The sequence below is a fragment of the Sminthopsis crassicaudata genome, chromosome 2, assembly GCF_048593235.1.
Source record: "Sminthopsis crassicaudata isolate SCR6 chromosome 2, ASM4859323v1, whole genome shotgun sequence".
Lineage (NCBI taxonomy): Eukaryota > Metazoa > Chordata > Mammalia > Dasyuromorphia > Dasyuridae > Sminthopsis > Sminthopsis crassicaudata.
The window spans coordinates 114,533,089-114,554,857 of record NC_133618.1 but is presented as its reverse complement, the minus strand read 5'-3'; the positions used below and the strand labels follow the sequence as shown (position 1 = coordinate 114,554,857).

Below are 21,769 nucleotides of genomic sequence, written 5' to 3'. Positions count from 1 at the left end.
CTGCCACTTCCACCCTCTTCCCCTTCTGCCATCACTTATCATTTTCTCTTTAGTCATTCCCTCACTCTATCCAGATATATTATATCCATATATATATCCATCCAGTAATCTATTCAGATTACTATTGAGAACTGTTTGCCAATTACTTGCCAGTTATCAAGTCATTCTCTCTCCTGTCTCAAAGAGCTCAGTACCTAACACAGTGGATAGAGGACACAGCCTGGAGTCAGGAAAAATCATCTTCCTGAGTTCAAATGTGACTAAGACATTTACTAGTTGTATGATCCCTAGTAAATCATTTAATCCTGTTTGCTTCAATTTCTGGAGAAGGAAATGGCCAAACATTCCAGTATCTCTGCCAAGAAACTCCAAATGGGATCATGAAGAATCAAATATGATTGAAAACAATTGAACAATGTAGCTCATAGTCTTTGCATCTTTCTCAACTCATCTTTGAACCTGGGGATTTCAGTTTACATGGAGGAAGAAAAGAAAGATGTTTTCATTGAGTGTCTACTATGTGTCAGGCACTGTGCTAATTTCATTTGATCCTCACAACAACCTTAGGGCATTATTTTCCTCATTTTATAGTTAAGGAAACTAAGGAAGACAGAGGTTGAGTGCCTTACCCAGAATCACACAGTCAGTAAGTATCTGAGGCCAAATTTGAAAATGAGATCTTCCTAACTTGAGACTCAATGATTTATCTATCCACTGTGCCACTTATATGCCTCTTTGAATACCCTTATTTCCCAGTTTGTCACCTTTCCCAATTTTCCCTTAATCTGTACCTTTAATTCATGGCAGACATATTCAGGGATCTTGTTCTTGCTTTTCCCAGTCAGTAACAAGACATCCAACTCTACTATCTCTGATTACGAAATTCTGCTTTCTGACCATCAGCTCTTATTCTCCCATTTTTCTCTATGCCTTCTCCCTCCTAAATTTATTTATCACAACATCAGGTCCCTTCACTCTATCTGCTTTCCCAGGCATTCTCCCCTGCTCTGGCTTCACTTTCCTCAGATTTAAAATAAACTTAGCCTAGCCAAGAATACAAACACCAACATATTCTTTAATTCCACTGAGTTGATCCCATTGAAATTTCTTTGTTCAATGCACAAGTCTTATAATTTTGTTGGCATATATAATTTGGAATTTTTCCCTCACATGCATTTTTCTAGAGCAATATAAAGGAATTTTTAAATAGAGCCATGATGAATGTCTGATATAACATGATGAATACTGATATATACATACATGTGTATATACATAAATGTGCTAATGATATAAAATATGTTAATATTTATTGATATTATAAACACAACTTGCAGAGAGAATTTTTTTTTTTATTTTATCCTTTGAATTGTGTTTTCTTTAATCTATAGGTTAGAATATTATTACAACATATCACTAAGATTCACTTTATCTTCTTTAAAAGATTCTATTTCAGGGGAAAAAAAAAAAGGTTGTATTTCTTCTTAAGTGTATGCATTGAGGTGTCTAATCCCATCCCTTGTATTAAGTTTAAGGGGTATCTTCTTTGGTGGCAAGAGCAAGAAGATCATCCTGCAGTAAAGGAAAGAGAAAGATTCTGCAAAGGCAAAAACATGCTCTGAAAAGTAAAGATTTCAGCCTTAATGTGTGTGGAACAAAAGGCCGTTGTGAGCTGTGTACAAGAGTTGGTGAGAGTTTGTATTCTGCCCCTTTTTTCTGTGGGAGTTATTTCCTGTTGTTGACTAGAGTTCTTTATTTAGAACCACCTAGCTTACAAAGTGCTTGCTAGCTAGCAAGAAAAAAAAAAAAAAAAAAAGAAAAGCATGCTTAAAACATAAGCTTATTTCAAGAAAAAACATGTTTAAGTCATATTACACACGCTATGAGACAATACAATAATTCCCAAAGTCAGAAAGTATGGTTTCTTCTTATTCTTTTACAACACTGAAAGAAACACGTAAAAAGAGAGAAGTAAAACATGTTTGGTTTAGTAAGTCCATAGTCACATGGACACCATGTTATGAAGAGTTCACAAGGAAAATGTCTCTGTATTTATTTTGTTTTTTAAACAAAGGTGTCCCAGTTATAAATAAATCCCCTGATACATTAAGGAGTCTCCCAAAAGGGCCTCTCATATTTGTGAGGCAGGTTTGTGTGTGTGTGTGTGTTCTTTTTTCACTTAACATTGCCAGCTTAGGTTATTATAACACAATAATAATAGAAATTTTCTCAATTTTAGCCTGGCAGGTAAGAAGACCATCTAATACCCAGCCTTTAAATAACCAGCTAAATATTTGCCTTGTCAGCTAGGATTTCTAATGAAAAATGTAAGCTATATATAAATTAAATAATTAGGTTTTGTGTTCTGCTACATAAAATAGTGAATTAGGAAATGCACAACATAATGGATTGGGTGTTTAATTTGGAACCAGAAAATATAGGTTTCAGTCATACCTTGGATATTTGCTAGCTGGAGGAAAATGAACATTTCATTTAACCTTTCTGAGCCTCAGCTTTCTTATCCTGTGGGCATGATAATCCTTGCTCTACCTACTTCACAGAGTTGTTTTGAGATAAATAAATTTGAGGTTGTTTGTTGTTGTTATTATTCAAATGTATATAGCAAACAGTGAAGGGATAAAACCTGTCCTTTACTCAAAATTGGAGAGAAACCTGAATGTCTGAAATGAATGTAGTATGTTGACTTTAGAAATTATCAGAAAGAAAATTACTTAAGATATTAGTTTTTAGAGAAAATAGGTAAGTGTGACCCTGGGTAAATTACTTAACCTTTAAGTTCTTTAACTAGGCAACTCTCTTAAGACTAAAAGTTGTAGAGGAAGAATCAGCCCCCATTAATAAATGAAGTTCCTCAGTTTGGATTTCATAGTCACACCAATGAAATCCTAAGTCTAGTACCTGTCCCTAGTTTTCTAATTTAAACAAAAGAAAAAGATTTGTACTGATATTTTTTTCATCTTTTAATTTATTGAGGTTTTATTTTCTATCTTATGGCTCTAAGAGCAGAAATATATCTAAAATAATTGCGTTAAAGATTTTATTTCCGATGTCTAAATACAAAAAAAAAAAAAAAAAAAATACAAAAACTTAAAAAAAAAAAATTATCACTAAACAGAAGGGCCTAAAGATCAAATAAGATATTATTTGTAAAATGCTTAGTACAGTGCCTACCATATAGTGGGCATTATATAAATGTTTATCCCCTTTATCTACCCCACCCATACAATAGAGAATCTAGTTGAAAATGAAAATATTATGGATTTTTAAAATGGCATTGCTCTTTTTTCTTTTGTATTTCGTCAAATCAAAGTTAAAGACAATTTAGACAGTATTAAAATTATCAATGTTGCTCTTGCTTCTGTAGATAATGCTAGGTTTTGCTGACATTTCATCTAAACACTGCTCAGGGTTGTGATGGCAAATGAATGATTTCTGTAGTTATAGTTGGTAAAATAATCTGGCATTGTTTCAGATTTTTTATTTAATTCAACTTTTCAGATATATTCTGGGTTTTTTTAAGAATTAAGATAAAACAACTGTAAGGATAATTAAATATCTGCATTGATTCAACAGATAGATATTTATTCATAACATACTTATTTGTAGATAAGGAGAATGGCAGTAGGCATCTACAATACAGCTGATATAATCATGATATTTACTAAATTCCATTCCTACTTTTTTTTCTTTAAATTTGGTACTATAGAGCAAACTTTTTTTTTTAAGAGAACTGATATAGACATCATCCTGTGTTGTTTTTTAAGATAAATGCCCATTTAAAAAGTTTAAACTAAATAAATTTTTCTCCTTCAGAATTGGTTATGTCAAGAAAATAATAGATAAGGGAAAAACACAAATATGCATCAGTATTCAAATCAGTACTCTGCTGGAGCAAAGAATTTGAAACAAAATGGATCTATCAATTGGGAGATGGCTAGGAAAAAACTATGGTATGTGAATGTAAAGGGATTATCACTGTATAGTAAGAAATTATGAGTTTTAAGAATTCAGAGAAATATGAGTAGATTTTTATGAAACTGATGCAGACCAAAATAAGAACTCAGAGAATAACAGACAGAATGACCTCAACAATGCAAAGAAGAGATTACTAAAAAGAAATCAAAATTTGAGTAACTGAACATCAAGATTTCAGAGAACTGATAATGAAATATGCTATCTACATCATGGGAGATAAATAGGAAATGTTTAGAACAAAATATTGTATATGTGTCCAAATGAAGTCAGTATATCAGATTTTTTTTTCTTTTATCACAAGGGAGGGATTAATCAGTCTGGAGAAAGTTGAAATTACTAAGCTATCAAGATAAAAACCATTAATAAAATCTGCTTAAAAACTAATCTTTTCTAAACTAGAAGTATTAATTTTAAATTAGCAAGATTAAATTCCATATCCAGATTGTTTTTTTTAACTCTATAAAACCATAATGTACTATAGATAATTTTACCCAAGCCATTACTCTTATTCCATTCTTCTTCATGTCCCTCAGTATATATTTTTCAATAGTATTTTATTTTTCCAAATACATGTAAAGATAGTTTTCAACATCCATTTTTATAAGAGTCTGTGTTCCAAATTTTTCTTCCTTCTTCTCTTACTTCCTCTTTCCCCTAAAAGTAAACAATTTGATATAGGTTAAATATGTGCAATCCTTTTAAACATTTCTATATTTGTCATGTTGTACAAGAAAAATCAGATCAAAAGGGAGACAACTATGAGAAAGAAAAGGCAAAGAAACAAAAAGGTAAAAATATATTATGCTTCAAACTACATTCAGTCTTCATAGTTCTCTCTCTCTAGAGGCAGATGGCATTTTCCATCCTAAGTCTATTGGAATTGTCTTGAATCAGCACATTTCTGAGAAGAGCCAAGTCCATCACAGGTGATTATCACATAATCTTGCTTATACCATGTACAATGTTCTTCTGGTTCTGCTCATTTCACTTAGCATCAACTCATGTAAGTCTCTCCAGGATTTTCTGAAATTAGCCTGCTCATCATTTCTTATAGAATTATTACATTCATATACCATAACTTATTCAATCATTTCCCAACTGATGGGCATACACTTAATTTCCAGTTCCTTGCCACCATAAAAAAGAGCTTCTATATTTTTGCACATGTGGATCCTTTTCTCTCTTTTATGATCTCTTTGAGACACAGACCCACTAGTGGCACTGCTGGATCAAAGTTTTATAACCTTTTGGGCATAGTTTCAAATTGCTCTCCAGAATAGTTGGATAATTACACAATTCTACCAACAATGCATTAGTGTCCCAGTTTACGCAAATCACTATCATTATTTTTTCCTGTTATCTTATAGGCTAATCTGAGAGATATAAAATGGTACCTCGGAATTGTCTTAATTTGTAGTTCTCTAATCAGTAGTGATTTAGAGCATTTTTTTCAATATGACTACAAATAGCTTTAATTTATTCATCTGAAAATTGTTCATATTCTTTGACCATTTATCAATTGGGAAATCATCTAAGTATAAGTTTTAGACATTGTTTTGCATATAAATGTAGTAAAAATGATACTGACAGTGGGTTTGAAGACCAACTTAACAGTAGGGCTAGAATTTAAGAATACTTCAAGGGACCAAAATTGCATTAATTAATGCAGTCATGTTTTGTTATCCATATGGCAAAAAAAAAAATAGAGAATGAAATTTTATTTCAAATAAAATTATAATAGAATTTTTAGATCAACTGATATGACTAATTCTTTACCTATTACCTAAGAATGAGTATGTTCATTGCAAATAGATTGTTCAATAAGTGATAAATTCATGTCAACCTGTGAAACAAGCAGAAATTCAAAATAGCTCTGCACTCCCCTTCTGTAGTAATGATTGCAGAGTATTGGAAAAGGAGAAAGAGAATATTGAGGACTATACAGTATTTAGATGGTCTATAAAAATTAGTTTAATAACTGTTGTAAGATCGTTCTTATCTAATAACCAATGAGCCTATCTGTTACTAGAGGAACTGAACCAAATATTAACTATTTTGTTATAAATGAATGCAGAAAACATAAAGCAGTTGTGTTTCCAGTTGCTGTTAAATAGAAATAGAGTTCATAAGCATTTCTTGAAAAGTTAAATAAAAGCTGGTAGAGTTGACTTGATTGTACACTAGTGCAATAAGTGTATAAACTAAAGAAAAAAGATCACTGTAAAGATAATTACAGTTTTACATACCACCTTTTGTTGCAAAGGATGATGAAATTGACAAATCTACCACAAACTTGTAAAGCAAGTCAACCATGCTTATTGATAACTAATTTATAGAAAATGTGATTCTAGGTAAGGAAAAAAATGGAGATAGATTGGTGGACTATATAAAGAATAAAATTCTTGGACACAATAAAAGACAATATAATCACAATCAAATTAGCTATATCATAACAGGAATGACTGGTTGCAAATGTGGGAATCAGCTACATAGCTGTCTCTGTAAAGTCAGAACATCCACTGGTAGGATCAAAATTATGTTAAGTTGGGGAGGGGGAAGATGAAGAAATGACTCTAAATGCAATTAAAATAGTTCGGGGCAGCTAGCTGGTGTAGTAAATAGAGTACCAGCCCTGAAGTCAGGAGGACCTGAGTTCAAATGTGGCCTCAGACACTTAACACTTTCGGCTGTATGACCCTGAGCAAGTCAATTAACCCCAATTGTCTCAGAAAAAAAAAATTAGTTCCAATCTGATGTATTCAATCAATACTAAAAAAAAAAAAAAGAAAAAAAAAAGAAAATGACTAAATAAAAAGAACTTATCACTCTTTTTTCCTCAACTGTAAAATGGAAATAATAATAGCACTTACTTCACAGGGTTATTGTGAGGATCAAATGAGATAATATGCTTAGCATACACAGGCATATAGTAGGTACTACATAAAAACTCATTCCTTTCCTCCCCTTAGAAAAGTTTAACCAGTGTAATGCAATCACTTTAATAAGGGCACAAAAGAGGTCAAGAGCCACTTTAGCAAACAAACCTTTGATCTTTCCTTACAAAATGGAAAACCATGGCATCCTATGACAACAAAACTCATTTGTAAAACATTAGAGAGGAAGTAAAAAATAACACTAAAGAAGATGAAGATGGGGAAAGCAGCTGGGCCTGATCAAGTATACACATATAAAGAAATTCATACTGAAAGCAACAGTTTTTTTAAAAGCATTTAGATATCAATTTTCAAGATATCGAAGAGAGTAGAATATTGAACACATTAGAAAAAAATCACACAGTAGTTTCTTTTTTAAAATGATCAAGAGAACAGCAATAATTACCAGTCCATATGTCTATTTTGTGAGTACTAGAAAATTTTTATGATAATGATCTACACATATATTGAGAGCAAATACCAAAAATGTGGAGAAAATTTCAGATTTTATCACTAACAAAAAAAGAGTAACCAAGAGAATATCAATAACTATTGATCCATAGGCCTACTTCCCTTCTATATAAAATTTTTATGAGAGTAGGTCTATACATGCATCAAGTGCATCCTTGATGAGGCTAATTACAAAGGAATGGACTGGCTTTTATAAGAGATATTCCGCTGTAAACCAAGTCTTTATCCTTCACATAACTGACTGGAAGATGTAGGAAATAGAAGATCCCATTGTGTTTATTGTTTGTCAGGTTTTTTTAAAAATCATTTGAGAAAGGAATTATATAGTAGATAAAGAGCAAGCTCTAGTTGATCTGTTTTGGTGAGAAGAAACTTCCTTATTGAGAGATTTTTCTATCCATGAAATCATAGGTTTGGACCAAAAAAAATTTTTGTAAACCATTTGATTTAATAGAACAAAAACCCTCTTAAATTGTTTCTCCTACAGGAAAAGTCATGTTTCTTTCTGTAGTTATACTAGATAAAAATGGAAGAAGGAAAGAAGCAGGCTTTCAGAAACAGTTTTTGTAAGAATCAGACTGGCACTACAGAAAGAGAAGATGTAGCCAGAAGACTTGATTACAGATCTCATTGAATATACTTAGAGGTGCACTTAGATACTTCTCAGAGTCTCTGTTTCTTCATGGGATGATAGTACTTATACTTCTTCCCTCATGTGATTGTTGTACTGTAAACATGTCAAAAATTTCACCTATGATTTTATTGATACTTTCATCAGTAATGAAGATCCAGCTCTAATCCATGTGCTCCTTCCCAGTGATTTACGCAATATGAGTTATTGTTGTAGTTTCCTGTGTAATAAAAGTATCTTCACAGCTGCAATATTGAAAAATTACTGAAAGGCATAGAAAATCTAAGATGCCATTATTTGTTGATTATAAAAACCATTTAAGTTGATAGACTACAAAACAGCCTCAACATCTTTCTTCCAACAAAATATCTACTCTGCATATGTTAAATAATATTACTCAATATTTGAAAACACAGAGATAATTTTGTTCAATAAGTTTTGGGTATCAATATCAAATAAGAAATAAAATATAGCACTTCCTAGCTGTGTGACCCTGGGCAAGTCACTTAACCTCAGCCTCAAAAAAAAAAAAAAAAAAGGAATAAAATATTACCAAAATGTTCCCCATGTCCTACACAGATTACAAATGGAAAAGAGATTCCTAAAAGATGAGTTTTTCCAAATGTTCCTATTTGTGGATGAAATTTTACTGATTATATCACAGGAAACTATATAAGGAGAAACAAGAATTGTTTGAAGGTAGTAAGGTAGATACAAAGAACTTACCAACCAAGTTACATCTTAAATGACAGAAGGCCAATCAATCAAAAAGAATGTATTATGTCTTCTGTGTGCCAAGAACTGTAGAAGTACTGGAGATACAAATACAAAAGTAAAATAGTTTATGTCCTCAAGGAGTTTATGTTCTATTGGGGTGAGAACATATATAGATATAGATTTATGCAAAAAAAGATGCACAGTGGTTTTGAGTAAGGAAAATACTAGCAGTTACAAGCTCAAGAAAAGTTTTATGTAGAAGGCAAATATTGATCTGAGTCTTATAAGTAGGCATTTCGAAGTGAGAAGGGAGCACATTCCAGGAATACAAGACATCCAGTTCAAAGTCCAAAGACAGGAAATGTAGTGCTGTAAATGGGGAACAATTATGAGGGCCAATTTGACTGGACCATAGTTTGAAGGGAGTAAAACCTGGAAAGGTAGGTTGAGGTCAGGTTGTAAAGGACTTTGAATTCCAAACAGAAATGTTTATATTTCAATCCTAGAGATAATAAGGGGCCCCATAGCAGTTTACTGAGAAAAGGACTTAGGAAAATCCCTGCTGAGTAGAATATGAACTGGACTGGGATAGATTGTTGAAATAAATTTAGCAAGAGGTGAAGAGAACCAATTTTAAGATGGTAGCTATGGGTGGAGAGAAGGGGGCACAGGCAAAAAATGTTATAAAGATAGAAACAAAATTTAGCATCTGATTAGATATAGGGAAATGACAGAGTAAGGAATTGAGTAACATACTGAGGCTGAGAACATGTGTGACTAGAAGGATAATGAATGACAGAAATAGAGAAATTTGATAAAGTGATGGATTTGAGAAGAAAGATAATAAATCTTTCTTTAGATTTGTTGGATTTAAGATGCTAGTACAATATAAATTTGAAATGTCCAATAAGCAGTTGATGATTCAGAACTGAAGCTCTGAAAAGAAAGAAACTAGGGTTGAATAATTAAATCCTTGGGAGTCAATGAAGTTATCAGGTGTGAAACTATAGAGAGAAAAGAGGAAGTTAGGACAAAGTCTTACAAAGTGAAACATGCATAGTGGCATAGTATAGGGATTTTGAGCCACTGAGATACTGAGTGAGAATGGTCAAATAAATAAGAGATGAACCAATATAAATATAAAGTCTATAAAATCCCAAATAGGAGAGACTATATACCACAGGAGGAGAAGGTGGTTAAGAGGGTCAAATGTGGAAGAGCTCATTAAGTATAAGAAGGCCACCCATGTTGGCAGGGGGCAGCTAAGTAGCACTGATTGGAAAGAGCACTGGCCCTGGAGTCAGAAGAACTTGAGTTCAAATCCAGCCTCAGACCTATGACATTTAATATCTGTGTGACCCTGGGCAAGTCACTTAACCCTGATTGCCTTCGGGGTGGGGAAAGTGGGAAGAGGTAATTGGTAACTTTGGAGAGAGTAGTTCCAGTTGAGAAATCAGAATGGAATTCAGATCGCAAAGATTTAAAAAGTGAGGGATCCTGAGTTCAAATCTGATCTCAGACACTTAACACTTCCTAGCTGTGTGACCCTGGGCAAGTCACTTAACCCCAGCCTCAGGGGGGGGAAAAAAAGTGAGGGATGATAAGTTGGATATAAGTGTAGATAGCTTTTCTTTTTCACAAAAAAAAAGTGTTATTTATGTTAACCTGTAACAGATGTATTATTATTTGCAGATTAATTAATACATATTTCAAAACCATAATCATTTTTATTTCTAGTATGATATTTATATAACCCATGTAAACAAAAGTGCTTTAGTGGCCTCAGTAATTTTTAAGAGTGTAAAGTGGTCCAGAGATTTAAAACATTGAGAATTGCTGAGTTAGCATAACTGTCTTTTTTATAAATTGGAAAATTGAGATCAGGGAGTTTAAGAAACTAGACTAAAATCCCACAAGGAATAAGCAGACACAGAATTTTTCTGATGCCAAATCCAGTGGGTTTTTTTTTTCCCTTTTAAATAAGATGTCTCCCAATTACCCATAAAAACAGTTTTTAACATTAGTATTTTTTTAAGTGTTGTGTTCTAAACTCTTTCCCTCTTTTCCTGCCCCCTTCCTTGAGGTGGTATGCAATATGATATAGGTTATACATGTGCAATCATGCAAAATCTATTTCCACATTAGTCATTTTGTGAAAGAAAACTAGCTGATAGAAAAAGACAGAGAAACAAATGATAAGCCCAAGAATTTTTTCTCTGGGGATGGATAGCATATGAAACTGTATTGGATTATAGTGCTGAGAATAGTTGTTCATCATATATTGCTGTTAGTGTATATAATGTTCTGATTCTGCTCACTTCATTTTGCATCAGTTCAAGTAAGTCTTTTCAGTTTTTTTCTGAAATCATTTTGCTCATCATTTCTTATAGCACAATAATATTTCATCACAATCATATATCACAACTTATTCAGCCATTTCCCAATTGACAGGTATACCATCAATTTAAAGTTCTTATTCATTACAAAAAACTGCTATAAATATTTTTGTACTAATAGATTCTTCCCCACCTTTTCTTTAAATCTCTTTGGGATTCACACCTACTAGAAGTATTACTGGATCAAAAGTTATGCACAGTTTTATAGTCCTTTGGGCATAGTGCCACAATGTTTTCCAGAATGGCTGGAATCAGTCTACTATTCCCCCAATAGTAAATTAGTGTCTAAGTTTTCCCACATCCTTGCCAACATTTTTCATTTTCCTTTTTTGACATCTTAGCTACTCTGACAGAGGTGAGGTAGTTCCTCAGAGTTGTGTTTCTTTAGTTGGTTAGTGCTTTTTTTTTATGTGACTCTGGATAATTCTGATTTCTTTGAAACTGCCTATTCATATCCATTGACCATTTATCAATTGAAGAATGGAATGTATTCTTATAAATTTCCTGCACTTTTCTTTTCATTGATTCCCTTGATATTCTTGAGCTTTTGTTCTTCCAGATGAATTTTGTTATTATTTTTCTAGCTACATAAAACAAAATTTTGGTAGTTTGATTGTTATGGCACTAAATAAGTATATTAATTTAGTTAGAATTTTCATTTTTATTGTTTTGGCTTGGCCTGCCCATGAGCAATTAATATTTTTCTAGATTTGACTTATTTGTGGGAAATGCTTTATAATTGTGCTCATATAGATGCTGGGTTTGTCTTTAAAATTCCAGGTATTTTATATTGTCTACAGTTATTTTAAATGGAATTTCTCCATCTTTTGCTGTGGGCTTTCTTGGTAATATATAGGAATGCAGATGATTTGTGTGGGTTTATTTTGTATGCTGCAACTTTGCTGAAGTTGTTAATTATTTTAATGATTTTAAAGGATTCTCTAAGTATACCATCATATCATGTACAAAGAATGATAATTTTGTTTCCTTATTAACTAATCTAATTCCTTCCATTTCTTTTTTCTTCTCCTGTTGCTATAGCTAGCATTGCTAGTACAGTGCTAAAAAATAATGGTGATAATAGGCATTCTTGCTTCATCTCTGATCTTATTGGGAAGGCTTCTAATTTATCCCCATTACAGATAATTCCCACTTCCAATTTTCTCAACTAGACTACTCTGCAAATTATCTCCCTATTCCATTCTCCAATCTCTTCCTATATATTGGTTTCTACTCTGTTGTATTTTAGTGTGTCCAAGTCTCTTCTACCTTGAAAAAAATTTCACTAGACTTATCATTCCCTTAATCTACACTCCCACATCTCTCTTCCTATTATGAGAAAAATCTATTTAAAATGATCTACTCATGAATTGGAGCCAAGATGGCTGAATATGGCAGCAATTCATCTGGGTCCTTCAAAATTCCCCTCCAAATAAACTTGCAATAATGCCTCAGAATGAATTTTGGAGCTGTGAAGCAATTTTTTTCAGAAAATGGGAAGTGGGAATCAAGAGCACATGTAAAATGGCTGGTTTTAATGAGAAAGAAAGGTCACTTCATCAAAGAATAAAGGAAGAGAGAATGGGGGGAGGGAATGATGTCAAGAGGATATGAGACATAGAAAAGGGGAGAAGAGAAGCTTCACTGGAAATAATCCCTATTTTCCTTGTAAAGTGGGAAGAAAGATCTTTAGATGAAAAAGAATACAAAAAAAATGGCATAACATTGTAAGAATTATTTCAAGAGTAGGAGTAACACTTTGAATGAGCTAAGGCTGGTGAGGAAAGTGGATTACAGAAAGAAGTTTGTTGGGGTAGAAGGATGATGAGCTATATTGAGGAAAAGAGTAAGATCAAAAAAGGGATAGGATCACCACCACAAATATAGATGGATTATAATGCATGCTGCTGAGAGAAGGAAAAGCAACTTAATTCTTATTTTGTTTGTTTTCTGTGCCAAAGAGAATGGCCTTTGGACTGGAAAGGAGAGAACAAAAATGACTAATAGGGAGTTGATACCAAGATAAGAGAGGAGCTAGTAAGAGAACACCTAGCTTCATGAAGTCAAGATAAATTTTATCCTTGTGTTTTGAAAAAAAGTAACAGGTTGTGATTGAGAGGAGGGGGGAAGAGAAAAATTACTGCAAAATTGGAAAAGGTCAAATATTTCAATTTTCTTTTAAGTAACAGTTATAGTATCTGCAAATATAAATCAGTAAATTTGATTTAGACTCCTAGAAAAGTTCTAAAACATTAAAAAGAAAATCTAGTGAACATCTAAAAAAGGAATTGGTAATTACAAAAAAACATAATGGCTTCATCAAAAGTATTTCATTCCAGATTGATTAACCTGATTTTTTGGTCAGTTTCACTAAACTATTAGAGCAAGTCAAAACTATAAATTCAGTTTGCCTAGATTTTAGCAAGTATTTGATGGAGTATTTATTTGTATGATATTTCTGAAAACATACAGATTATGGGCTAAATAATGATGTAGTTAAGTATATTAGGAAATGATTAGTCCAGATTCAAAAAGTGTTATTAATAGTTTCCTATCAGTTTGGTATATCTTCATGAAATGTTTCTAGGATTTGTGTTTGCTCTTAGACTACTTAACATTTTTATCAATGATTTTAATATGGACAAGGATAACATGAATATCAAATTTGCAAATAACACAAAGTTGGGAAGAATAGTGGATGATAGAGTCACAATCTAAAAATATATTGACCAGAAAAAACATTGGTTCAAATCTAATGAGATGAAAGTTAACAGGTATAGATTATAAAGTCATACAATTATACTAAAAAAATTATTTCATCCTTTAAAAAAATCCAAAAGAAGAATCTGGATTCCAGGAATACAAAGATGATGCCTGATCAGACCATATCTAGAGTATTGTGTGGGCACCAAAATTTAGGAACAACACTGGTCAATTGGAAAATATTCAGAGCAGGAAAACTTAAATGATGAAGGGGTTCAAGTCCATATAGATAGAAACTTCATTATGTGTATGGATCTTCCTTCAAGTTCCTTAACTTACTCAATTCTTATGACCTGTGTCTCCTTCCCACATCAGTTATACATATAAATAGTCAAATCTTTGATTTTATCATCAATCACCAATGTTACAGTTCCATGTTCATGACTTGAAGTTGTTTTTTCTGATCAAAATATTTTATCATTCCAAGTTTCCTTTATCTTAAAATCCCTAAATCTATTCTTTGTTCTCAGGGAAGACTTCAATTACTTGACTCTTACTATCTTTCCTTGGCTATCACTCTTGCACTGAATATTCTTTCCTCCCTTCCTCATCTTGACCTTTTGCTGAACCAATACAATTCTACACTATCTGCTTCTCACAAATCCCTTGCTCCTTTATGCTTTCACCAATCTTGCCCTGCTAAGCACCAACCTGGAATTATTTCCCAATGTCTGCTGCCTTTGCTTCTATTCACTTTCTGTTGAACAAAGATGGAGAAAGTCATGAAACTATATAGATTGTGCCCTCTGAAAATTTATGTTGCATTTCTCAATTATCTTCTTTAGCAGCTTGCCCCTTCTGTAATCTGTTACTTATTTTCACTTTTTCCCTGGCTACTGGCTACTTCCCTACTGCCTAAAAACATGTCCATGTCTTCAGCAACATCCTTACTTGATCTAGTTTTTCCTAATGTCCTGTTACACCTCTCTTCCTTTTCATAGCTAAAATTCTTGAAGAGGCCATCTACAATCAGTTCCTCTACTTTCTTTCCTCTCAACTTCAAGTCTGATTTCAGACCACAGCATTCAACTGAAATCTCTCTCCAAAGTTACCAAAGATCTCTTAATCCCCATATCAAATGGCTTTTTCTCAATTCTTAAACTATTTGACCTCTTTGCAGCCACTGACTGTCAGCCACTCCCTATTCTTTTATACATTCTTCTCTCAAGGTTATTGCAACAGTGCTCTCCTGTTTTTCCTCCTTCCAGTCTAACTGTTCCTTCTCAATATCCTTGGCTTTGTTCTCATCCTTCCTTTCCTCCTCTATACTATTTCACTTGATCCCATTAGCTCCCATGGAATCAATTATCATCTCTATATCTCAGATCTATTTATCTGACCTTATCCTCTCTTCTGACCTCCAGTCTTTAATCTCCAACTATTAGATATATCATATTTATGCCATAGAAAACTTAATGTATTCAAAACTGAACTCATCATCTTTTCCCCAAAGCTTTTTCTTCTTTTTTGCTTCCCTCTAGTAATTACTGTCCAGGATCCTACCATCCTTCTAGTTACCCAGACTCAAAACCTAAATATCATCTTTCAGGTGAGCCCAAAAAGAAAGTGAACAACATGACTAGGACTTCTGACAATATGGCTGTTCCCCCAAACACTCACAAATCAAATCGTACTCTGGCTATAGCCATTCTTACGGGGTCAAGACAGCTGATATGGAGGTGGAACAGACATGGAGTGAGTCAGGAGGGAAGTGAGCAATGCAACTGAGACTTCTGATCATATGAAGGTTCAAAGCAAGGACTCACCAATCATCAAACTGGCTTTGAGTTGATATGTAATGATCATTTGAAAGAACTGGGGATGGTTAGCATCAAGTAAAAAAAAGACAAAAGATATGACAACCTTCATGAAGTAAAGATGTCATCTGAAAGAGAAAAATGACCCAATTCTGCCAAGGATAAGGCTAGAAAGCAGTGGATGGAAATTGAAAAAAAAAAAAGAAAAAGAAAAAGAAAAAAGAAAATTCCTATTAATTAGAACTCAACAAAAGTAGAATGACCTGCCTTGGAACATAGGGAGTTCCCTCTCACTGATGGTGTCTGGAAAAGTCTGCTTAACTATTTCTTGCTTATGTTATGAGAATTATTTTTCACATTTGAGTTGTTATAGATGTTTATTGAAGTCTCCTCTAATTCTGAAATGTGATTTATAAAGCCCCACAATACTATAAAGCCTCCTCATTAAGAATTATGACTGCTCAAAAAAAAAAAATCTGCCATTTTTCAAAAGGACAAATAAATGAAGAATATATGTTGTCCATATCATACTGTGTAATTTGATTGGCAACTTATTGAGATACTACTCTATCAAAATATATGCCGTGAACAGGTACCATACATAATACTAGTCCTATTAAGTAAAAACAGTTTGAATTGAATTTGGAAAATTACTCAGCATTGTCAGTGACTTCAAGCAGTTATCTAAAACAGAAATTCAGTTTAAAAATCAACATTTTTCTACTATTTTTGGAAGGCTGTGGCTCATTTGATACAATTACCAAAAGATCAGTTTTGCAGATGACCCATGGAATAGTGGGTAGACAGACCCATGTTGAGCAGAAGTAGTAGGCTATAGCATATCACCTATTGTGCTTTTTCACAAGAAATGTCATAAAAAGTTATCGTGCCAGAAATATTTGATTGGAAATAGACATAGGTCAGGCATGTAGCAAACAAATGGAATAACAGACAGCCAAAGTGTTGCATTATAAGTTCCCTCTCCCTCAATTCCATACCCATGGTATATTAAAAAATTTAGCTTCAAAAAAAATTTTAATTAAAAATTTAAATAAAAAAAATTTAAAAACAAAAAAAATAAAAATTTAAAAATGTTTTAAAAATAAAAGAAATTTAGTTCTTCAGCCCTTTGAGTAGATAATCTATGGAAGAATTTATGGGGAATCATGGATAACAGTATAGAATAAAAAGTCATAGATGTTTTATGTTTTGTAACAATGGAGGTATTGTGATTGACACATCCATTCATGTATAATGAAAAATTAAATTAAGGTGTTTAGTAGTTGGTCCGTTTTAGCAGAATCATATTATTAAGACACCAAAACTTTTTAAAAAAGACATTTATCTATGATATGATAAGAAAGGAAATTGAAGTAACTCTAAAGTATTTAACTTAAGTACTACAACTTAAGTCCCTCCTAAGACTACAAATTAGACAGGGAATAGCCTCAGTGCAAATGGGACAGTAGGAAATAAGAAGCATTCTAAGAGGAATTACATCATTTGGAGCAAAGAGTATAGATGTGAAATAGCTACCTATCATTATGTATAAAATATTCACATACAGATATCTAGCAGGAGAAAACAAGTATTTGGGCATAATAAAGAAAGGGAGAATGAAGGAGGAGTTGCAAATTAATTAAACCTCAAGAAAAAGGAATGAAAATTTCAAACAGAAAAATTATCCATGGCCCCCAACATCTCTCAAAGTCTGACAGCATTCATGTATTCTCTAGGCACCTTTGTTGCTTTTATTTTGTTTTCTAATCATTAAACCCTATATCATTTCTACCTGATAATATTTTTAAATGGTTGCTTATTGGTATTCTAATCTTGTAAATTTATTCCAGTTTTTAAAATATTATATCATATATATATATATCACACTTTTAGCTTTAGGACTTATCCAATTATAGTTCAACTCTCCTTGCTGCTAAAGTTTATATCAGCAGACACAACTATCTTGAGCGATAAACTTAATAGCATAATTGAGTAGTTAAGAATTCAGAGAAGAGGCTAATATTTAGTATGAAGAGTAGCTAACCTTGATGCTAGAAGACTTGGTTTTAAAACTGTACAACTTCTGTGTCCATGGGCATTTTAACTTAAGCCAAATCTTCACATGTAAAATATACTTGATATTGCTTGTATTACTTTATTCCACAGGCTTGTTGTTAAGAAAATGCCTTTATAATCTATATGAGGGGCTATATATACATTTAATATACTTTATCTTTAAATATTGATTTAAAATGTTCATCACCCAGTGGAACCTTTGCATATTTTTTTAAAAGAAAACTATACAAAACAAATCTATAGCTTTTTTGCTATTAGTACTATGGTACATAAAGCATGAGGGATAAAAAAATAGCAGAGTCCCAGAAAATTCAAATTAATGTTAAAATTCATTCCAGTCATAACCTCTGTTGCTGTCTTTACTAGTATCCTTTGTTTCACTTCATTACATTATGTTTATTGGGGGATTTGGGGGAGAAAGGAAATTAATAATTAAAAAGCTTTCAAGCCATACTTTCAAAAGAACAGTTTAGTGTAAACTGGTACCCAGGATTACCTAGCAATGGTTCACATTTAAAAGAAAAGTCATTTCTCTGACATTTAATACCAGTGTTGCTTATCCTTTTTAATGACCACCTTATTATGTGTGTGATTACACTATTTTTTTCTTTACTTTTTGAACTTTTGTTCTATTTTTTATCCTGTGTCAATGCTGGAATGCAAAGAGAAAAAAAAAAAAAAAAACTTTCTGCCTTCAAGGAGCTTACATGACAAGTAAATATGAGGTAAATATAGGAAGAAGAGAATATTAACAACTTGAAGGAGAGAGGGAATAAGGAAAGGTTTTGAGTAGAAGGTGTTATCCAAATCACATCTGGAATGAAGTTAGGAATTCTAAGAAGACATGATGAGAAGAATCCAATCCAGAAAGGCACAAAAAAAGACTTGAATAAGAAATTTAGGAGATACTAAGTAGGCCATTTTAACTAAAATCAAATTATATGTCGATGCCTGCTTATTTGTATAGTTAATTTCTAGTGGTTTGCTTTATTTTGACATTAAAAGAGACTGGAATTCTGAATGAGACTATAATAGTAAGTTACATGCTTGCTTATCTTTTGTTCTGCATTTGAAAACCAATGGAAATGAAAACCAAACTTTGTAGAAAGTCCAAATTCACTCTAGTAATTAATAATGATAATAATTCCATGAAGAAACATTATAATAGGAACAGACATCAGCAGCACATCAGCCTTTCTGGCCTTGTGGATCTGGATTCCAAAAGAGTTAGGAGTTGCTGTATTATCTTGTAGAAGTCAGTTTCTCTAGGGAAGGCGTTAACCACCTGGTGTTGGAGGGTGGGGTATTAACAGCTGTTGAAGCATTAAGCACATGCTTTGACTACTTGGACAAAGATACCAGAACCCCTAAAAAGGAAAAAAAAATGTACTTAATATTTATACTTGTGAAATTACGCAGATACTTCAAACTTTAAAAACATGAAGAAAAAAAAAAAGAAAGAAAAGCATTTCACAGTTCAGCATGGGTTTTTTTTTTTCTATGTATGTGTGTGCATGAAAAAATAAAATAATTTTTGATTTCTAGATGCCTTTTGGCATCTAGATGTACAGTAGTTAGAATGGTACTGAACTGGTACTGAATCTGAAAGACTTGAGTTCAAATCTGGTCTTATATACCTACTAACGTGACTTTGAACAAGTTACTTTAACCCTGCTTACCTCAGTTTATTCATCTGTAAAATGACTTGGAGAAGGAAATGGTAAACCCCAAAACCCCAAATGGGACCACAGAAAATTTGACTTGACTGATATCAACAAAGATGTCTTTCATATAAGAGGAAGGTTTTGATCATTTGATATTTATCATTTGAAAGGTATCTTTGATAAAATATATGCTAGAAAACATTTTGATGATACAAGTATGATTTTTTTTTGCTAACTTCAGCTGAATTCATGAACAACTAATTAAAGCTCATGACTGGTAAAAGTCCATTGATATAAATAAAGTACAATTGATTGTCTTGATTATGTATTCATTTTAATGGCTTCACCCAAAAATGAAAACTTGAATATGTGGAAGAAAGATTATTAATAGTATAGTTTCAAAAACCTACAATTTGGATAGAAAGGAAAATAGAAATAGCTTAGTGTCAGAATAGAACTTGTATAGCATGTCATTACAAAGGCACAAATTTAACACTGTCTGGAAAGGCCAATAATGTCTATAACAGAGAATTTGAATTTTAGTATCACTGTATTGAAATTTGATGAAAGAACTCCACATTTAATTAAAAACAAACTCAATGTTCATATGTATATGTTCAGATTATATATTTTGTCTTTGATATTGTTATTGTTAAAATAGAAACTTTTACAGCAGAGAGAGATGGACACATAAAGAGAGATGATACTATTGTGGTAGTATCTGTAGTTGAATCTCAGTGTATCTAGGGCTTGTGATTTCAATGTGTGAAAAACTTAAGACTTGCAATTTTAGAGAGTTGTTTGAAGCCTGGAGAAGTTAAATGATCTACCAGGAGTCATGCTACTAGTGTCAGAGGTTGAATTTGAACTGTTTTTTTTCTGACTCTTAAATTGAATAGATTATTTTGTTTCTTATGTTGTCTCCCAGTTAGAATGTCAATTTGATCCCAAATCATTACAGAATAGTTTGAGCATAAGATAAGGCATACTTGTCTTGATAGTAACCATTTACTATCATCTTTATGTTAGGTACTAAAGGTTTATATTCCTAAGTACAACTAGTTTAGTAAATCATTTTAAAAAGCCAACATAATGTCAGATAGACAGATGATTGTATGGCAACCAAAATCAGGGTGCTATATTGCTTTTTGTGATATCAGCAAAAGTGCATTCTATTTTAATATTTCTTTAATTTTAAAGAATAACCATGTTATATTCCCAACAGAATTTGATTTAATATCTTTTGTCAATTTCAGCCCCTTCAATTCCACTTTTCCATGAGAATAGGATTTAAACCCCTTCATTAGATTCAATATTTCCCCTCAAGTTTAAAAAATCCAAAGCAAATGCAACCTAAATAGGCAGGAAGCAAAAAAATATCAAAAAGTTATTCTGTGTCTGAACACTTCCTCCTTTTAGATCCATGCTTTACCTAGGTGCTATTATTGACACATACAATTCATGATTATAGTAGAATAAAATCTTTCCAATTCAGGAAAGGAATTCTTTCTTGCATAAAGATCCAGCACTAAAATGTTCTGAGATTTAACAGAGAAGGACATGGGGCCTTTACAGACCTTCCAAAGGTCCCTCTCTACCATCTTGCTGTGTTCCCGGGTCACTTAGTCATTCACTTACCTTGTAGGATAAAAGATATGTGTCCACTGAAATTGCTCTCATGATTTGGACGTGTGAGACAGTTGAAGGACTGCGCTCATTTTCTGTCTGCACTGTTTCTTCACCCACTTTCCCACCACCCCTACCTCCCTTCTTATAAATGAGACACCATTACTAAATAGCCAAAGGCAGAGGGAAAGTAAGGTTTGGCAGCTAGTGCTTAATCCCAGAGCCACCTCACTGACCCTGATTTTGCCAACCCTAACCCCAGCTGTTATTGGTTTTCGCGCAGTGTAAATGCCCTGTGCAGGACTTGCTGTGCTCCAGTCTGACTTGTTGACCAGTCTCAAGTTGTTGAATAGCTCGAATACTTGTCATATTTGTGGTTACGCTACTCAGCAGGCTTTTTTTTTTTTTTTTTTTTTTTTTTTTTTTTTTTTTTTGCGCTGTGCATTAGCTACTGCCTTTTGTCACCCGCCGCTTTTGGGGGTGGGGAGGACGGAGGAGGAAAGGGAGAGAAAAGGAGATTATCAATGATAGTTTCAGCTCCTTTGGCCGGCTATCGTCTCCTTTTGAAACTCTTTTCTTTGCTTTTTTGGTTGCCACTACCAAAAGAAATAAAAGTAGCGACAGAGAGGGAGATGCTGGTCTGTGCTGCCACACAGCATCTCCTACATTCCCACCTCTTCCTCCTCCTTCTTCTTCTTCTTCTCCTCCTCCTCCTCCTCCAACCGCAGCAACTACAGCCCTA

The 21,769-nt window shown here is 33.0% G+C and overlaps 1 protein-coding gene and 1 long non-coding RNA gene across 4 annotated transcripts in view; one reads left to right on the top strand and one right to left on the bottom strand.

Annotated features, from left to right (window-relative positions):
• The window catches only part of SERTAD2 (SERTA domain containing 2), a 195,482-nt gene that overhangs the window by 139,324 nt on the left and 34,389 nt on the right, over positions 1-21,769 (top strand). The gene's annotated exons all lie outside the window — the stretch shown is intronic.
• On the bottom strand, positions 4,514-21,762 carry LOC141554772 (uncharacterized). Its single transcript, XR_012485942.1, has 3 exons — positions 21,040-21,762; positions 19,023-19,104; positions 4,514-4,647 (listed from the first exon to the last, which is right to left on the bottom strand). It is a non-coding gene; the product is annotated as an uncharacterized LOC141554772 (long non-coding RNA).